General features: G+C 42.7%; 1 protein-coding gene across 3 annotated transcripts in view; it reads left to right on the top strand.

The window, feature by feature from the left end:
• ZNF516 (zinc finger protein 516) overlaps positions 1 to 18502 on the top strand; it is a 105024-nt gene that overhangs the window by 9717 nt on the left and 76805 nt on the right. The window contains exon 2 of one of the 3 annotated variants that reach the window (XM_072852847.1): positions 8202 to 8315. The exons of the other annotated variants lie outside the window; for them this stretch is intronic. The gene's annotated coding sequence lies outside the window, so the exon portion shown is untranslated. The remainder of the gene's footprint in view (positions 1 to 8201; positions 8316 to 18502) is intronic. 3 annotated transcript variants of the gene reach the window in all.

Below are 18502 nucleotides of genomic sequence, written 5' to 3'. Positions count from 1 at the left end.
TGTTGATAACCCCAGTCCCATTAAATTTGAACAGATTTTAGTAGAGAGAGCCATGACTATCGGTGGTTTAATGAAACAGTCCACTTCTCATTGTGGCAAGCATATTGGAGAATTCATCTTATCATGAACGATACATACCAGGTGTCAAGTGACATGCCAGACACACAGCTTTGCTTCTGAATGACTCCTTCCAATTAGAAAGTAATGGCTTCAACGGGATCAACTGTGTAATCGGAGTCTCTCAGTTCTCCAGTGCCAGGAGGTGTATATTTGCAAATGTTATTTATTTATCTGCTCCTTAATGAGTTGCAAAATTGTTGGTAACTTTAGGTGAATTTAGTGGGGGGAACACTATGTGGAAATTGCGGGATTAATGGTTTAGCACTCGGGATTAAAAATAGTCTCAGCAAATTACCCTGTTGATACTGAAGCCAGAATCTGTTAATGGGGTTACAAGCAGATTGGTTTATCAGTCATTTATTTTCTAGGTTGATTAGGGATTATAGGTTGCAATGTATTTGTATCACAAAAGTAAGTGGTGCAAAAGGCAAGGATTGCTAATATTTCACTTCAAAGTTTCATGCACTGAAGAGGAGGGTGTCTGCAGCTCAAAAGTGTCTTCTAGGCTCTGGGCCTTTTCCCCCAGATTTTGATACTCTGAAGTGGATGTCTAAGGAGCCTGGGTATTGTAAAGGGGTGCCTTCGCTTGTTAAAAGTCTGAAAAAGGGAGTGAAAGCAGTAAGGTAATCTGTGAAATTCATGCAGGCCACTAAGCACCAGGCCACGAAATTTTAAATGCCTGTTGCTGAATGATCTGCTGTTATGTCTCCTACAGTTTCAGTGCAGAACCTAGGGCATTTTTTAGTCACGATAATGTATGTGATGTGCAGTCTGTGTGATAGACTGATGACTTCTGCGTGTCCTGTTCTAACCTGCAAACAAACTGTCTTCATGTGTACCCTGCATAACAAAATCTTTTAACTCCCACCTCTATATTGCAGGTCACGCATTTGTCTCTGAGCTAGGCATAGAACTGCAAACAAGGGCATCCCCTCTGAGTCTTCATAAAAGATGAGAGCCACGATGGAGTCCTTTAGATATTGCTCTTATCTTCTGCTATCTAGCTCAGGAGACACTGTGGCTTTCACACCCTTCGCTACCTTGGTCTGGTGTACAGCTTGAGATAACCTAGTGGTGTTTATTGGCTTTTCCATACTTGCCAAGTGAAATGCAATGAAATGGCAGGTGAAGATGATTTCTGCAACTTTTTAGCTAGATCTGGAGGACTGGAGAGGATTGGTGGAGAGACTCGTAACTGTTTTTACTTCCTTGGCTCTGATGGAAAATAAGGGGGAGAACAAAAAGTTGAAGAAGAGAAATGCTGAACTGGTTTGAAGGAGGAATGGAAGATATTAGCTAAAGAGAAATCCACTGGGGACTGGTGAGTCTGGCAGGCTGAGGAAAGGGAAGGAAATGGGATCCTGCAGATGTAAGAAAATGGGCTAATTCCTTACCCCTCTAAAGCCTCAGTCCTCTTCTCCCTTTGCAAAAAGCTTGTCCAAGCCTCCTGCAGGCTCTGGGACTGGTGTCCAGGGGTCAAGGCTTGTATCACCAGACTGGAGAGGAAGACAGATGGTTATCCCCTTAACTTGGCTTTTCTGTGTGTGAGTTTTGTGCTCCCGGAGGACGGGAGATGGGAGAGAGAGTGTAATGGACGTGGTGAAGGACGAGCAGCCCAGGGCAGTGGCAGGATCCAGAAGTTTGTCTGAAGTTTGGTTCAAGTCCTCTCTGTTCCAGGTTGTTTTGTAGACCAGCGCAGGTTACCCTGCAGCATGTAGGGACCCTTGGCCGTCCTGCTGGCTCAGTAGGGTCTGGGAACACTGCTGTCAGAGCTGGTACTTCCCCTGCACAGGAAAAAAACCCACCCGTCACTCAGGAGAGTCTCTGTCCTCTGTTGTCCCCATGGAAGAGGATACACTCTCTCTTAACTGTCTTCGACATTTAAGAAAAAAGACAAGATGATCAGAAGCGCGAGTCTGACAGCTAAGAAGATGCTAGACATGAAACAGATTTTTGTTGTTCTTACAAACCTGGTTTATTCTGCTTTGTTTAGTGTATTTTACACTGTGGAGAAGAGAACAGTATTTGAAGGGCTGAAATCCCAGTTTCTCATTCTAATGTGCAAAATGAAGTTTTCAGTTTGAATTTTCTCATTAATCTTTTAAAGAAAATATCTAGGTATAAGAGGTATATGAATGTGGAAAAAATATATGAAAAATAATTTTTGTGGAGGAGCAATAAAAATGCTCTTCACACAGTCATCCCTACTTCCACGCTGTTAGGGTCTAGTGGATTTTTACTAGCATAACTCGAGAGTTTTCTTGTGGAGTCTTACAACAGCTCTGCGAAGTTTATTGAAGACCAGATACACAGAATTACTCTTCGTGTAATTCTACCCACAGGGTTACACCTTGCGTTCGAGATAGCAGAGCTGTGGCAAGATGAGCTGGTTGACTTGTTAAGATGTCTCAGCCGTTTCAGGGCTGGCATCATCGTTGGTCTCTGCAGAGGCAGTGAAGAGCTGGTGTGGGCAGCAGCATGGCAAAAGCTGGGGGACAGGAAAAGGCAGGGTGTGAAGAGCTGAACACAGCATTAAAGGAAGGGAGGGTGTAACAAGACCATACAGAAATAAGGGGAGAAAATGGGTGTTTGAAGGAGCCGCGGATGTCCAGGAAGGCTGTGCAAGGCGGAGAACCAGTTTCCCCTGTACCTAGGGACGCTGGGTTTCTGTAGGTGGGCGTCTTTGTTCTTTGCTTCATCAGAAGTCACCATGGCAGGAATCTGGGGTTATCTGTGTTAAGGCAGTAAAAGGATCATTGCCCCTTGGTGATGCTTTTCTTCATGAGCGGTGAGGCTGAGGTGGCAGCTGGAGCTCCCTCCATCATCATGTCCCTGTACAGAGTCGCTGGATGCCACTGGGATGGGTTAGCATGGTCTAACTGAGATCTTACTTGTTTTATTTCCCATGGCACCGGCCTGCTGGGTGGTCTCTGCCATCCTGCAGCAGCATGAGAAGAGACAGGGAGTGTGCAGAGCTGTGGAGGAGCAGGCTATGGAGATACCTGGTGTTTGTCTGGTGCCTAGCATGTGCAGTCCTGGTCCATCACCAGGGGTCCTGGGAAAAATTACGGAGCAAATAATGGTGGAAGGGGGGGTTATAGAGAGGAGATGTTAAGCAGAAGGAGAAGAGGAGGTTGGCCAAGCACATGTGTTTGCATGTGCGTGAAGTAACTGAATTTTTGTTTTGTGTAGTTACTTAAGACTTGGTTCCCACTGCACAAATCACCATTTATCATAGACCCTTTTCCTGCCTCTCTGTCCCCCAGATCTGCTTTGCTCTGCGGTCCCCCTTTCCCAGCTGCTGTCCACTTCTGAACTTGAGCTGGTGTCAACATTCAAAACCTGAAGGTGGCGGAGACTTGGGATGGGTGGGTGGATGTGGCATGTTGAGCATGAGAGTTTTTGGAGGAGGAATATGAAGCGGAGCAGGTTTGCATTCAGGATGAAAATGGGAGTGATCCGAGCATTGCAAGCGGCCCGGGAGAAGGATCGGGCTATGCTGAGAAACCAGGCTGTGGGCACTGGAGGCTTGGGAGGGTGGCAGGGGGGATGCTGACAGCCACCTAAGGCTGGTTAATTTTTAGCACTGGCAGCAAACTTCCTTAAGAAAGGAGACAAAGAAATTGCTGTGAATGAGTAGAATTTGTTAGTACCAGCTAGGTTTGTGAAAGATGCGTGTCAGCAAAACCAGCCATTAAAAAAAAGCACTTGGGAAGTCTGTTGTTCATCCCCTGACTTTTCTGTGGCTACTCGTGAAAATGTGCCTGAAAGCACATTTTCTAGACGTGACTTTTACTGCTACGACCTTAACTCTGATTACTTTTACAAAGAATGTGCTGGGTATAATGTTTCTGATCTCTTAAAAAGAAGTAATAACTTTTATGTTTTAAGCATTATAGAGGAGATAAAATGAGGACACGAAGCAGTTCCTTTTTCCGAACTTCTGTAGTTGTATTCAGTTCCTTTTGCTAACAGTCGTCCTCTAAGTCAAACCACAACACGATGATCAGCTAAAGGTGTGTGGGAACATGCCGGGCATCTGTTTTTATCTGACACAAAGTCAGCGGTTTAGGCTTACCAAAGATGATGATTTATCAGGACAGTATAATTATAGCTGTTGTCATATGGTGGCACCCAGTAGCAATGATGATCTGTTGCTGTTGTTCCAGGATGTGTACAAACACATAGTAAGAATCGGTCCCTGGACTTGATTGTATCTTCTCTGTGTACATGTGGTTGTATGGATCCATTAATGGGTCATTAAAATTCTTCAAAGCATATTTACTGTCAAATTAAATGCTAATAAATGCCTGTTAATTATCACAACCCTTTTCACAGTAATAAGTTATTACAATTGAATTTACTGTGTGTTTTACTAGAGGAGGGGGGAAGCCAACTTCAGCATTTGATCCTCAGCTGGCGTTTGAATGTGTATCCACAATACAAGGCAAAAATTTGGCAGCAGTCTTCCTGGTGCTGAAGGCTGCCTGTGTGTTGATGCTGTGGAAGTGCTTTCTGCTCTCCTCCAAACTTGGGTGGTTTCTGTGTGGGGACCATCGGCACCATCCAGTCCTGCCCCCGCCTTGCAGGAAAGCACCACCGGTTCCGCATCGCTCTAGGGGTGCCTAGAAATGTGATCAATGCCAACGCACCTGGGTCATCACAGAAATTAACCTGCCAGCTACCTGGAAAAATAAAGGTGGTTCACCTGTATGTTAGCCCTCTTTGTATCTTTTACAGAGGGGTAGTAGTGAAAAAATGAGTGTGAAAAGTCACACAAGAGGTGAGAGCAACCAAGGAGGAAAAAGTTTGGCATGCCATGTAGCATGGGTGTATTCATATGAGTACAGCGCTCGCCTGTGGAGTAAAGTATTGTTTATGCAGTTTTCCTCCACTGCAAAGATATTCTGCTTTTGCAAACAGCAATGGCAACTTTTTGGTTTTGGTAATTCAGCATATTAGTAAGAGCTGTGTGGCATAGTAAATATGCACAGATACAAAGTGCACTTTTATGTATCTTCTGAGCAGTGCAGCTAGGAGTAAAGTGGTGCCGTATCCCATGGACATGTAAATGGCTTCGTAATTTCTTCTAGATGCTGGTCAGAGAATGATGCAAATTCCATCGCTTTAGGACCTTGTATCACCTTGACCCCAGAGACTAAGCCTTGCTCAGTTACTCTGAATTTCATTGGTGTTTCTCCACTGACTTCAGTCATGTTAATTTAAACTTACATCAGCATATGTGAGACCAGAGGTTAGCATGCAGTGTGCTAAATACGCACTGTGGCATAGAAAGCATAGCAGGATGGAAGGGGAGTGAGCCAGCAGAAGGAGAGATGCTAATGGCATATATCTTGTGCCTCTGTACAGTTTTACTTCAACCCTGTACTCCCCAAGTCATGCTTAGTCCTGGTATGGGTAGGTACAGCCTACGCTGAGGTTATTCCTACATCAAGGTCAAGGTATAGGGTCACTTATCTCACTTTCAGACTGCTTTTCTCTGTAACCCATACTGCCTTGTAGGCTGGTGATGATTTCATGGCTTTCATGTAGTCATGTCTGCTCCTGTGCATGTGCACACACACACAGACACACACACACACTACTACAAAACCAAACCTTCAAAGCCCTCACTGAATAATCTGTACTGACATCAGTGAGCACTTCTTACTCATCTGAGGAGTCTTGCTGACTTCAGAGGCACTTTCTTGTGAGTAAGAGTTTGCTGGTGCTAGCAATAGTTACCCAGCCTGGCCCCATAGGGTGGTGGTGTGACTCAGTCATCCCAAGCTTGGCATTGCCTGGGCGTGCGCACAGACACACACACACGCACAAAGTGTTGGTATTACCAGGCCAGGACTTGAAAAATGTGAAATTGTTGGTTTCACTTCTGTTATTGATGCTGGCCATCTCTTTAAAGCCGGGCAGACAGGGTACCTAAAACCTCATAGGTACAAATGCCTCCTTGGCCGTGCGTGGTGATGTAGAACACTGTGTGTTTATGACGGCGTGCTGTGATGCGCTTCTGTCCCCTTGCCTCCTCTTCGTCCTGGTGGACTGGATTCTCCTCAACTCTTTGCTATCACTACTCACTGACGTGGAGACTTCAGGGGTGCAGGTCTGGCCAAGCTGGTCCTCTGTATACAGGACATACACCTGCATGCTCTGTGAATATATTTGTTTAAAGTACAGGTCAGTTGTTAAGAGAAAATGGTACATGACTTGTTAAGTAATGGGAAAACAAAGGCAATATTGTCATGATGATGACTTTAGAAACAGAGATTGTATTCTGTAGTCCCTCAAATATGACAGAAGATGCCTAGCTAAGGATTGTTAAAAAACATACTTGCTCCCTAGAACAGCAGCGTCTGATAGAGTTAATGCCAAAGGGAAGAATGCAATTTAATATAGGGACTTAAGAATCCTGTAGTCATTCACTATTTATGCTTCTCTTAGAAAGAGCAAAAGGTTTCCTTTTTTTTCCTTTTTTTTTTTCCTTCCCGTACTTCCAGTTTTGCAGAAGTAGGTTGTTTGTAGTCCTCTATAGTTTTGAGGGTATAGCAAGCATCGTATTATTAACCCTTGCAAGTCGGTGTTCATTTTTTGTTATGTAAGCATGGTATATGCCTGTACATGTGGGGAAAAAAAAGTCACAGATTTATTTTAAAGCTGTAAAGGTGGATATCTGGTGCTGGCAAGAACCAGAGTGTACCCTAAGGCATCCTTACATTGCCAGTTGGGATTTGAGCTTTTATACAAGTAAATTTTATTGTCTAGGTTAAAAGCCAAATTCATTGAACCAAATTAATCTCTGATTCATTTCCAGTGTTGGCAGAGTTTAACCAGGGACAAATGTAGCTGTTTGGTTAAACATTAAAGGATGTTACTGATTTGATATTTTTAAACTAGTATTAGAGTGAGCTCAAAATTAATTAGGTTTTGAAGTTTTTGCATGGGGTTGCCATGCTGCCAGTAATAAAATGGATCTAACTTTATTTATTCATTTAATCAACATACTTGCCATGGGTACAAAGCTTGTAATTTAACAGTTGTCCTTGGTCTGGCAAGCAGATCCATGTAGGCAGATGCTAGTGACTGCTGTTGAACTGACTGCGAAGATTTGCTCATGTGGGTCAGTCTGTACAACTGGGGGTTTAGTTTCAGAGGCAATTAACGATTCACTATTGCCAGTTTTAGAGCTCAAATAGTTGCTTTGCTTATTCAAGAGAAGAAACACTGCTTCTCTTTGAAACGTTCCTAACTAGGGTGTAAAACCAGATAATTTACGTTAAATGGCAGGAGGAAGTTTGTCTACTGCATGAAACTGCTATATTTATGTATCGGTGTAATCCATCCATTAGTTTATGGCTTCAGAGTCCTCCTGGAAGTGTCACAAATCTGCAGTGCCCCCGAGTGCTAGATTTAGCACTTGATGCTCAGATGTAGTTTTCCAATCTATAAAGTGTCTGGATCCTTACAGCTCCCCATTGGCTGTGTTTTTCAAGATGCTCAGGTGCTCGGTACCCTTCCCAAGTCAGTTGTAATTTATACTGAATCAGGGGGGTCTCAGGCAGCCCAGATGATAGGATTATAATTATCCTAAGGCATGCTGTCGTCTTCAAGGTGGCAGCTGCCCTGTCCAACTTAAAAGCCTAGTTGGGTATATAACACAGTATCAGTGTGCAGGCTAGCCCTGCTGCTGCTGCTGCACGTCGGGGGCTCAGGTCCCGGCTGACGCTTCCACCCAGATACCTGCAGGACAGCAGAGTGTGTCTGCTGCAGGTGCAGAGTTGGGAACTGAAGTGTTTGTTGCTGTGGATTTTTGTAAAAGCAATGAGGAGAAAGTAAAAGAAGGTTTAGGAAAGCTAAAATGCTGACTTGGGTAAATGAAACAATTTAATAAATGCACTGCTGACATAGCATAGGTGAGATCTTCTTGCCCTGTTGCTCCACGTGCCCTGTGGTGAGAGCAGGAGCGGTTGAGCAGGGAAGTGTGTTGCCGCTCCCCTCCCCAAATTTTCGTGCTGCAACCCCTATACGGATGTCTTTTGGCCAAAAATTTCTCTCTGGCATCTCTTTAGGAAGCGTGTTTTGACACTGCCCGCTTGCATATGCGCTTTGAGGGAGTCACTGCAGGTGTCACTACAGAGAAGACTCTTCTGTGGTGTGCGGTTGGAAGACTCCAAGGCAAAGAAGTCAGTGAGAATTACTTCTTATTCTTAAAAAAATTAACTAAGTGTTCCTCCTGAAAACAGCATAAATGTTACAAAATTATGTATCAACATTGGGTTTATCTGGGGGGAGGCGATTAGTTTTAATATGAAACGTTTGTTTTGGAAAGTTCCTGGTGAACAACATTATATTGCAAGTTTAAAAGGTTTAGGCTAACCCAAAATGGTATTTTAACATTTTCCAGGAAGTCATCACTGCAGTGTCAGGTACACCCATTTTACCCCAAACTTGGTACTTTTTCATAGACAAGCAGTTTTACTTAGCTGTGTGGTCTCAGTAGGAATGTGCAAATATTAAGCTTATAAGTAAGACTGATGTATTCACTAGATCCTGTTGTCAGTATCTGGAGACACGTATGGACATGGAATCTTCCCTGTTGCATGAAAGGAGAAAAACTTTCAGGCTTTGAAAGCAAAGTCCAAACTCCAAGGTCATCTTCAGAGAGCAAAAACTACACCTTCTTGCCCAGCCAAAAGTAGAGGTGTGGGTGTTTTTTTGTTCTTTTTTTAAGCACAACAGTATATGCACTTGGGCATGGAGATGGCACTTCACCATGACTGTTGGTGGAGAGATGACCTTAACAGAGGTCCTGGCCCGGGTCGGTTCCTCAGCCTGCTGTACCCCTTCTTTCAGGAAAGGGTTGCTATAAAATAGCTGAGTCGATATTAAGAGAGGTGTGGTTTTTGTTTTGTTTTTTAATCCATGTGCGTTGTTTCTTTTGTGGTTGTGACACTGATACCTCTGAAGACCAGGTCTGCTGAGAGGCTTCATTAACATGCTAGATGGCCTATGCAATTCTGCAAGGGTGAGGAGGGAAGGATTTGGTTGGCATGTAGCAATTGGCAAGTATGCTAAAATGTGATAAGGCCAGGTCGATGCAATTACCAGGGCGCAGTCAGATTCGTTTGTCCTGTGCTTATTTACTCTTCCTGTGGTTACTGACAGGTGAGGCATCCTGTAGTGTAGCAGGTGTCTGCATGTTTGAGCTAGGTCATACAGTACCCGATCTTACTGATTTAATAATCTGGAGAAGTTTTACAGCATAACAAAAAGAGTTCGCATACTTCTTCAGATTAACAAGATCTGTCTCTTAAAGCAGGGGATTAAGATGTAATTATTCTGTATTTATATAACAGTCACTTGTAGTGGTGTGTGCTAGGTAGCTTATATAAACTTTTCTTTAGGATTGTTTCTTGTTACTTCATTTTTAAAAGCTATTAGGTGGCTGAGAAGTTGGTTTTATTTTTTTAAATAAAATTGGAAGATAAGATCAAGTTTTTTTTTTTTTTTTCCTCCGTGCATAGGATGTGACCATTGCAGTGGTGCAAACTGAAATGAAAGCATCGTTTGCTTTATGCTGACTCAACAACATGGAAGTTGTGCCTGTTGCTGGAGTGCCTCGTGCTTTGTGGGTCACTTATCCGTCCTTTCAAGCCCAACGGGCCAGACTTCTTGAGCAACCTAATCCCAAAAAAAAGAACCCACGTCCCTCGTGGCGTGGTGTCTTCATTTGTCACGGCGGTCGTGCAGTGGAAGGCAGAGCCTGGGCGGAGGGGCAGAGGAAGGAGAGGTGGAGACCGGGGGGCCTTTATGCCACAGGTGTGGGAGGGCAGGGCTGTGGGGTGGAGGTGGTGGCTCACCTCCGCTGGAAGTGTTGAGATGTTGTTGTTTGAGTTGGGGAGCACTTTGAAGTCCTCTGGTGGAAAGACTGCCTTCTTGCCCCCCGTCTCATCTTTCAGGTGGGTAGGTTTTTCTACCTACACTTTACCAGAAGTGTAGGTTTAGCTGCCGTGCTTTACCAGAAGAAAATGTTTCCTGTGGCAAACAGAAATTGCATGCAGAAACCCGTGTATGATTTCTCAATTCTGAGTCTTTCTGTTCTTTCAGAAGAAAAGGTTTGATGCACTTCTTTTTGTTTCACTGGTTAAGTTTTAAAGATTAAAATTGTACTATTCAAGACCATGTAAAATATTTAACTAATCAACTCGGCCAGCAGAGAAGACCCGAGGGAGTTGGGAGGTGGCAAAGGAAGAGGAGATAAAGATATCTGTCCATGTAAAAATAATGGTGCGGTGAAGTTAAGGACCCTTTAACACTTTGATGCCAGAACTCAGATATGAATCTCATTTCAACTCTTGATTGACATGATCATTGCCTCTGTTGCACCGTCTGACTAACTGTGGGGAAATACCTGAGTATCTCCTGTTTGCTGACAACGTCTTGGTGACCTCATGCAGTCATGTTCCTGTGTTCTCCCATTGGGGCCCGAATGCACACAGCTGCCTGTGCTTTTCTCCATCCACAGGTGGAGAGGTGCCAGACTTCATCTCTGTACTGCTGCCCATCCTCAATTAAAATTGTTATTTCCTTCTCTCGGTGGGTGCAAGTACATCTTTTGGACGTCGAATGCTAGCGTCTTAGTCTTCAGTTAGAAGCGTAGGCAGCCCTACCTACCTCGGGCTTGTAAAAATCTCTACCCCGGCGGGTTTTGTTGGGTTTCCTTCTTCTGTTTCTGTTCGTTCTTCAGCACTTGAAACTTGCCGCTGTTTGAATTTTGAGCGTGAAGTGTTAGTTGCTAAATAAAACTTCAGTTATTCCTATAAATTATGAAGGAAGCAGTAACAGCTTCTTGTTTCTTACTGTTCCGGTTACGCCTGCTAGGAAAGTTTAAGGAAATATATGGAGCTGTCAAGGCTGTTAAAGCAAGAGAATCTTGTTCTTGAAGAGAAGAGACTTGGATGGCTGATGAAATCGCAGCCCTTGGGTGCTGCGGAGAAGTAAATTGAAATCATTATGACATTATGGCAGAGAGCGCCTGATCTGCCAAACTGTCAGCGTTTGATGGACGCGGTATCTACTGACATGATGTTGCATGAGTGCCAGCCAGTTTCTCTTTCTGTCAGCGCAGTGTTGATACTGCCAAGTGCCTGTTATTCCCTCGAACTATTGCACATGTAAAAAAAGCTGCTGATCAATACTATACATGGGCAATTTATGTTTGGTGATTATCAAACACGTATTGATCTGTCTTTTGGTTATGGGTTTGTTACGTTAGGAAATCAGTGATTGAGAGGGTTGATGTATTGGTAACAGATAATTTTTCTAAATTAAAACATAAACATTTGCAACACTTAATAACTTGCAAGATATAAATAGTTTCCTGACAGCTTTCCAGCATCAGTTTCATTTGGTAACTGACTCACTAACACCCTAAAATTGAGGGGAAGAAATCAACAAAAATATCAGGAAGTGATTTTTTTTTTAAATGTTTGGTGTGCTTTGTTTGTTTGTTTGTTTGTTTAACACAGCACAAAGTGAGCATCCCAAGGAAGTGATTTTACAACCCTGCTATGACTAAATGCCTCCAAAATGAGTCTGGAAGCAGGTTCTGAAAGTGGAGATGCAGCAGAAACAAAGGCAAAAGTTGAAAGAGCAAATGCCGACATTATGCAAGATAGCAGATGAGAAATGATTCAATAATGGTTACAAGCATTCATACAAGGGGAAAAAACCCCCTCAGATTCCCACTTAACAGTATTGATTCTACATTTGAAAAATGAACTGCAGCTTATTGCATCCAAGTTGTAGAGAATGCTATCCGCAGATACAGGGAGAGGTATGACAGGGAGGTTTTTGCTGTGTGCTTAAACAACAAAGTAATACAGGAACGATTAAAGGACTTCTCGGGTGAAGTCATCCTCTATTTAATGCTTGTTGAGAAAGCACTGGCATCTTGTAGTGTTGGCTGAATATATTTTGGAGGGTTAAGGATATTTCTGCCACTCTCTGAGTGATTGTTAAAAAGAAGATCAAAGCTCCAGTCTTCCATTGGCATTCTCTCATACAATTCTTTGAAAGGGAGTTTGCTTTTTTTTTACTGTGTCATAATTTCTAGGGTTTTGTGGGGGTTTTTTTTTTGGTGTGATAGTTTATCATCTCTAGAACAATGCACAAATTACTTATTCAGACAAAACCTGTAAAATATGGATGACCTAATTATAGATTTCTAAATTTGCACTCCTGTGTCCTGTTATTAAGTATTCCCTTACTCAGAAGAGCTGAGTACTTAGAAATCCCATTGCAGTCAATGAGAATTGCAGTAATAAGCACTTTGAAAAGCAAGCTCTCCTTGTTAAGCACTTAAACATGATAGTTTATAGAGATACCTGAGACTTGAAAAGTGTTTGCCTAAATTAGTAACCTAGTTAATACCTCCAGAGCCAATTAACTGTTCGAAAAATATTTGCACATCATTTGGGAAATTTCAGGTTTAATTTTACATAATTTTAAGTATTGTGGGTTTTTTGCTTAGAGCAGATGAGTAGAATTTGATCAAATGTTTTAAGTACTGCCTTTTTGGAAGAAATTTTGAAGTTTCACACTGAAATCTCTGATTTCACTCTTTGTTAAATCTACTGTGACATGATTCTACTCACACTTAATAGGTATGAGTAGCTTTGAAAATATGAGTAGCTGCACTGGACTTAATCAGATTATTTATGTGTGTGAAGTTACTCGGTTGCGTAAGTGTTTGCAGAATTGGGGCTTGTGTAAAGTTTCAGTTAATGACTTAAGTTTCTTTTTGTTCCATTCTTAATAACCACTTTTTTTTTTTTTGTTTAAGATGTCTGAAAAGCCTGTATTTACAGCACAGCCCATCCTCTGCATTCAGTTTCAGAAAGGAAAATAATTTTAGGTCAACTTTTGTTCTTCTGGAAGGAAAAAAAGTAATGTGGAAATAGAACGGATTTTGGCTTTATGCATTTTTCGTCAGTGGTACAATGGATTCATTCATAAACCTTTAGTAAGATGTACTTTGATATTTTTCCTCTCATTGTAAAACATAGGTGCAAGTTTTCCTGGAGAATAACAACACAAAAGCTTTAATGTAGAGTTATAATTATGAAATGCTGACTTTACCATTTGGAGCAGTTTAATGGTTTTATGTGGAACAAGGAGATGGATGAGGCTTTCTCTAATGCAGGCTACTTTAGGACACGATAATTTATGTGCATCAGATATTTTTATTCAGGCAGTATACAACAAAATGTGGAAATGCTAAGACTACATCTTTTAGGAAAGTATATTTATAAAATAGCAGTTCTAAATACACCCTGTAATACTACCATACAGTTTGGACAAGCTGTGAGGCTCAGAACATCACAGATTTCCTCAGACAATATAAAATACTTCTTGTTATTACATTTTAAACAGGATTCACTATGCGTCCTTTTAAAAAGCCGCTCTGGATAATACCTGGAAGTTTAATGGTTTCAGACACTTTTTGGCATGCTCTGCAGACAAAATAGGGCATTTTCAAAATAGCAATTAAAGCATACTGAATCCCCATGCACTAAAGGGTAGACCAAAAAGTACTTCCTTCAAAAACTCACTCTGTAACCTCTCCCCCCCCCCCCTTTTTTTTTTTCTTTCTTTCCTCCTCTGTGCAAGAGCGATTTTTTTTCCTTTCTGGGTATGCATTCTTGAGTACTTACCACTAAATTATCTGATTAACCCTTATACAAAAAAGCAAATGAGTGGACTTGCAAAAAGCACAGCTGAAGTTTTCAAAGGAACCTCCAAAATAAAATGCCTAAGTCTCCTTGGCTACTTTGAAAATTTCAATTTACACCTCTCTCTTCATCTGTCTGTCTAACTGCTGTGCGCCTGTGCACATGCAAGTATCTAAAATTTACTGTATTGTAAAACTGGCTTAACGTCTCTTTCAAGTTAAATGTAGGCATTGAGGAAAGGTTGCTTTAGGCTCAGGTTATTTTACCAATATTCTACACTGAACTTATATTCAAAACTAATACTGCCTGTAACAGTTTGTGGAGTTGGAGCGATGCTTGAGTGAAAAGAGATGTCTTAATGTGGCTGGGTGCAAGAATGAGCTGACCTCTGAAAGGCCTTTGGAAAGATCTGTGGAACTCGCTATACCAAGATATTATCAGAGTAAAACATTACAGCTTGGGCTAACTCATGGAGAGGTTAATGGCTTATGGCATAAGAGAGCTGCTCAAAGCATGAAGTCAAGAAGACACCTTTTTGAACAAGGATGCTGTTGCCTACTTCAGAATTACTTTGTACATTCTAAAGCCGGGGGCATTGGTTTCGTCTCTTAGGGCTGTTCTTACGATGAACCGATGGTGCTGGTTTTAGAAACATTTTTTTTCCTATGAGTCACTGCTATAGTGGCTCAAATTTTAAGGAAATGTCCTCATGATTGTGCACGCTGTTATCTTGGTACCAAATATGAACAGCGTACATCATAAAATGACTTTTTACTCCGATAAAATCAATTTTTAAAAGCCTAGTGTAGCAGTTAAGCTCTAGGTCAGCCAAAGTAAAGCCACAGAGTGCTTGCAATGTCACTGAAACTACACTAGCTTGTATGACAGTGAGTGGTGACCTGGGGGCACTTGCACTTGATTGTCTTCAGAAATTTTTTTTGTCCAAGAGACTCCAGTTCATATTAGAAACAAACACTGCAGTATTAGGAAAGCAACACACTACTTTGCTCTGCAATTTACTTCTCATGTGCTTCATTGAAGAATAGCTTTATTAAATCAGCCACTGCTTGCAGATCTTCTCCAGCAAGATCAATTCTGAGGCTTTTTTTAAATTTTTTTTTTCTTTCCCTCAATGATGAAACAAGCAGAAGCAGGCAGACTCACTGTTGGTTCTCCATTCATGGAAAAGATGAATTCAGAACTATCAGTCTAGTTTCCTGTTTAAATTGCTGGGTTTTTTGTTGCCCAGAACTGGAATTCAGATGAAGCAAGAACCAACTATTTCTCCCTGACCTTGACAAGTGTTTGCTTTTCTTGGCCAGCTGAAAAAATGTCAGAACAAACTTCATGGCAAGACACTAAGAGAATAATTAAAACCTTGAATGAAGTTTTTCAGTTGTTGGTTGCATTTCTTCAGCTAAGTGATTCAAATAATTATAAATAAAAATAATCGTAACCCTCCCAGGAAATTTTCCTGTGGGTGCTAGAATTGATGGGTGAAGAACTGTGCTTTTGTGCATGTTTGATTGGTATTTGATCATTGTGGAGACTCTCCCTGGAAAGATTCTATTGTGCTGAACGAATGAGACCAACTTTTGGCTTCAGCTTTTGTTCTGTAAGTAAGTGTCCTGGTTTTGGCTGGGATAGAGTTAATTTTCTTCCTAGTAGCTGGTATAGTGCTGTGGTTTGGATTTAGGATGAGGATAATGTTGATAACACACTGATGCTTTAGTTGTTGCTGAGCAGTGCTTACACTAAGTCAAGGACTTTTCAGATTCTCATACTGCCCTGCCAGCAAGGAGGCTGGATGTGCACAAGAAGCTGGGAGGAGACACAGCCAGGACAGCTGACCCAAACTGGCCAAAGGGCTATTCCATACCATATGGTGCCATGCTGAACAAAAAACTGGGGGTAGTTGGCCGGGGCGGCATGGCTGCTGCTTGGGAACTGGCTGGGCATCGGTCTGTGGGTGGTAAGCAATTGCATTGTGCATCACTTGTTTTGTATATCCTTTTATCATTATTACTATTTTCCCTTCCTTTTCTGTCCTCTTAAACTGTCTTTATCTCAACCCATGAGTTTTATCTTTTTTCTGATTCTCTCCCCCATCCCACTGCAGGGGGGAGTGAGCAAACGGCTGTGTGGTGTTTAGCTGCCTGCCGGGTTAAACCACAACAGTCCCTTCTGGCACCCAACGTGGGGCTTGAAGGGTTAAGATAACGACAGAACTGACCAGAGCGTGTTAAAACAAATTTGTTATAAGCATTCATTATATTAGGTTAATAGTCACTGGCTGCAAGGTTGATTTATTTGCTCTCAGAGTTGTGCTTGTTCTGAGTGTTGTGCTCTGTAACGCCTTACTTGCTGTGTGTGTTCCCTGTTGTGCTGTTTATCATCTCTGGGGACTGGATTAAGGTTATCATTTTGCTGTACTGGGTAACACTGGCTTATGATATGATAAAATTACTGGTCGTGAGACTAATCTGGCATTTGTACTCAGCATTGCCGTCATCTGTGTACTTCAGGAGCCATCTTTCAGAAACTATTAATAATTACACTCTTTACCTTTTCTCCTTGGAGTGCCAATCTGTGCTGCCCAGTTTCCCGTGGGCAGTTCCCTGGACAGAGTAGAAGGGCTGATCTTACTTCTGATTGTAATGAAGCAACTCCTGACTTGTATTTCCAAGAAGTGAGTAATGGATACTATGACCAGGGCTAGAGGGGCTCTGCCTCCAGCCAGGTGGAGGAAAGGGACAACTGGGTTTACTGGACTGTGTGGATTCGATGGCCTGGCACATCAGACCCACAGGAGTATAAGGCTTTAGTGGACACCGGTGCACAGTGTACCCTAATGCCATCAAGCCATAAAGGGGCAGAACCCATCTGTATTTCTGGAGTGACAGGGGGATCCCAACAGCTAACTGTATTGGAGGCCAAAGTGAGCATAACTGGGAATGAGTGGCAAAAGCAACCCATTGGGACTGGCCCAGGGGCTCCGTGCATCCTTGGCATAGACTGCCTCAGGAGAGGGTATTTCAAGGACCCAAAAGGGTACCAGTGGGCTTTTGGTGTAGCTGCCTGGGAGACAGAGGAAATTAAACAGCTGTCCACCCTGCCTGGTCTCTCGGAGGACCCTTCTGTTGTGGGGTTGCTGAGGGTCGAAGAACAACGGGTGTGGATCACCACCACAACAGTGCACCGGAGGCAATATCGCACCAACTGAGACTCCCCAGTTCCCATCCATGAGCTGATTCATCGACTGGAGAGCCAAGGAGTGACTCAGCAAGTCAGCAAGACTTGAGTCAGCAAGACTCGCTCACCCTTTAGCAGTCCCATATGGCCAATGTGAAAGTCTAATGGAGAGTGGAGACTCACAGTAGACTATTGTGGCCTGAACGAAGTCACGCTGCTGCTGAGCGCTGCCGTGCCGGACATGCTGGAACTTCAGTACCAACTGGAGTCAAAAGCAGCCAAGCGGTATGCTACAACTGATACCACTAATGTGTTTTTCTCAATCCCTTTGGCAGCAGAGCGCAGGCCACAGTTTGCTTTCACTTGGAGGGGCATCCAGTGCACCTGGAATCGGCCGCCCCAGGGGTGGAAACACAGCCCTGCCGTTTGCCATGGACTGATCCAGACGGCACTGGAACAGGGTGAAGCTCCAGAACATGTGCAGCATCATCGTGTGGGGCAACACAGGAGAAGATGTTTTTGAGAAAGGGAATAAAATAGTCCAAATCCTTCTGAAGGCTGGTTTTGCCATAAAACAAAGTAAGGTCAAGGGACCTGCACAGGAGATGCAGTTTTTAGGAATCAAATGGCAAGATGGATGTTGTCAGATCCCAGTGGATATGATCAACAAAACAGCCATGTGTCTGCCAACTAGCAAAAAGGAAACAAGACTTTCTGAGGCATTGTGGGTTTTTGGAGAATGCATATTCCAAATGACAGTCTGATCGTAAGCCCTCTCTATCAAGTGACCTGGAAGAAGAACGATTTCAAATGGGGCCCTGAGCAACGACAAGCCTTTGGTCAAGTTAAAGGGGAGATAGTTCGTGAAGTAGCCCTTGGGCCAGTCCGGGCAGGGCACGATGGTTAAACAATAACGTGGAGATAACTTATTATAAAATGCATAGATGTTGTTTCACTTATCTGCTCCATAGGCCGGAGACATGGGCGTATGAACCAGTGAAGCAACAAGCATTCTTCTAATAAAGAAGCATTTAGAAATGAAATAGCTTTTAAATTCGGTACTTCTGCACTGTGCTGAAGATATGTTGTGGTTTTATGCCTTGGAGTTTAGTATGTTTATGTCAAAAGGCTATCGGAGGAGTTTAAATATTTTTGGGTTGCAAATCCCTTATAAGGAAATGTAGGGTGATACAAGCTGTTCATTCAGTTGCGCTTTCCAGTTGTTTAATGTATACGGAAACATAGTTCACTTTCAGTTCTGTGAAAAATATCAGTCTAGTAATATCAGTATGAAATGTCTTTTCTCAAAGCCCCACGCTGTGCAGTTAAAAGTAAGTTGGACTATAAATCGTTGTTTTTGCCACAGAAGTAGCTATAACGTAGGATCTCACAGCCTAGCAACAGCTCCGTATCAGCATAGCTCACCGCCTTAATTAGCTGCTGCC

The sequence above is a fragment of the Ciconia boyciana genome, chromosome 2, assembly GCF_034638445.1.
Source record: "Ciconia boyciana chromosome 2, ASM3463844v1, whole genome shotgun sequence".
Classification (NCBI taxonomy): domain Eukaryota; kingdom Metazoa; phylum Chordata; class Aves; order Ciconiiformes; family Ciconiidae; genus Ciconia; species Ciconia boyciana.
This window is presented reverse-complemented; position numbering and strand designations above follow the sequence as displayed.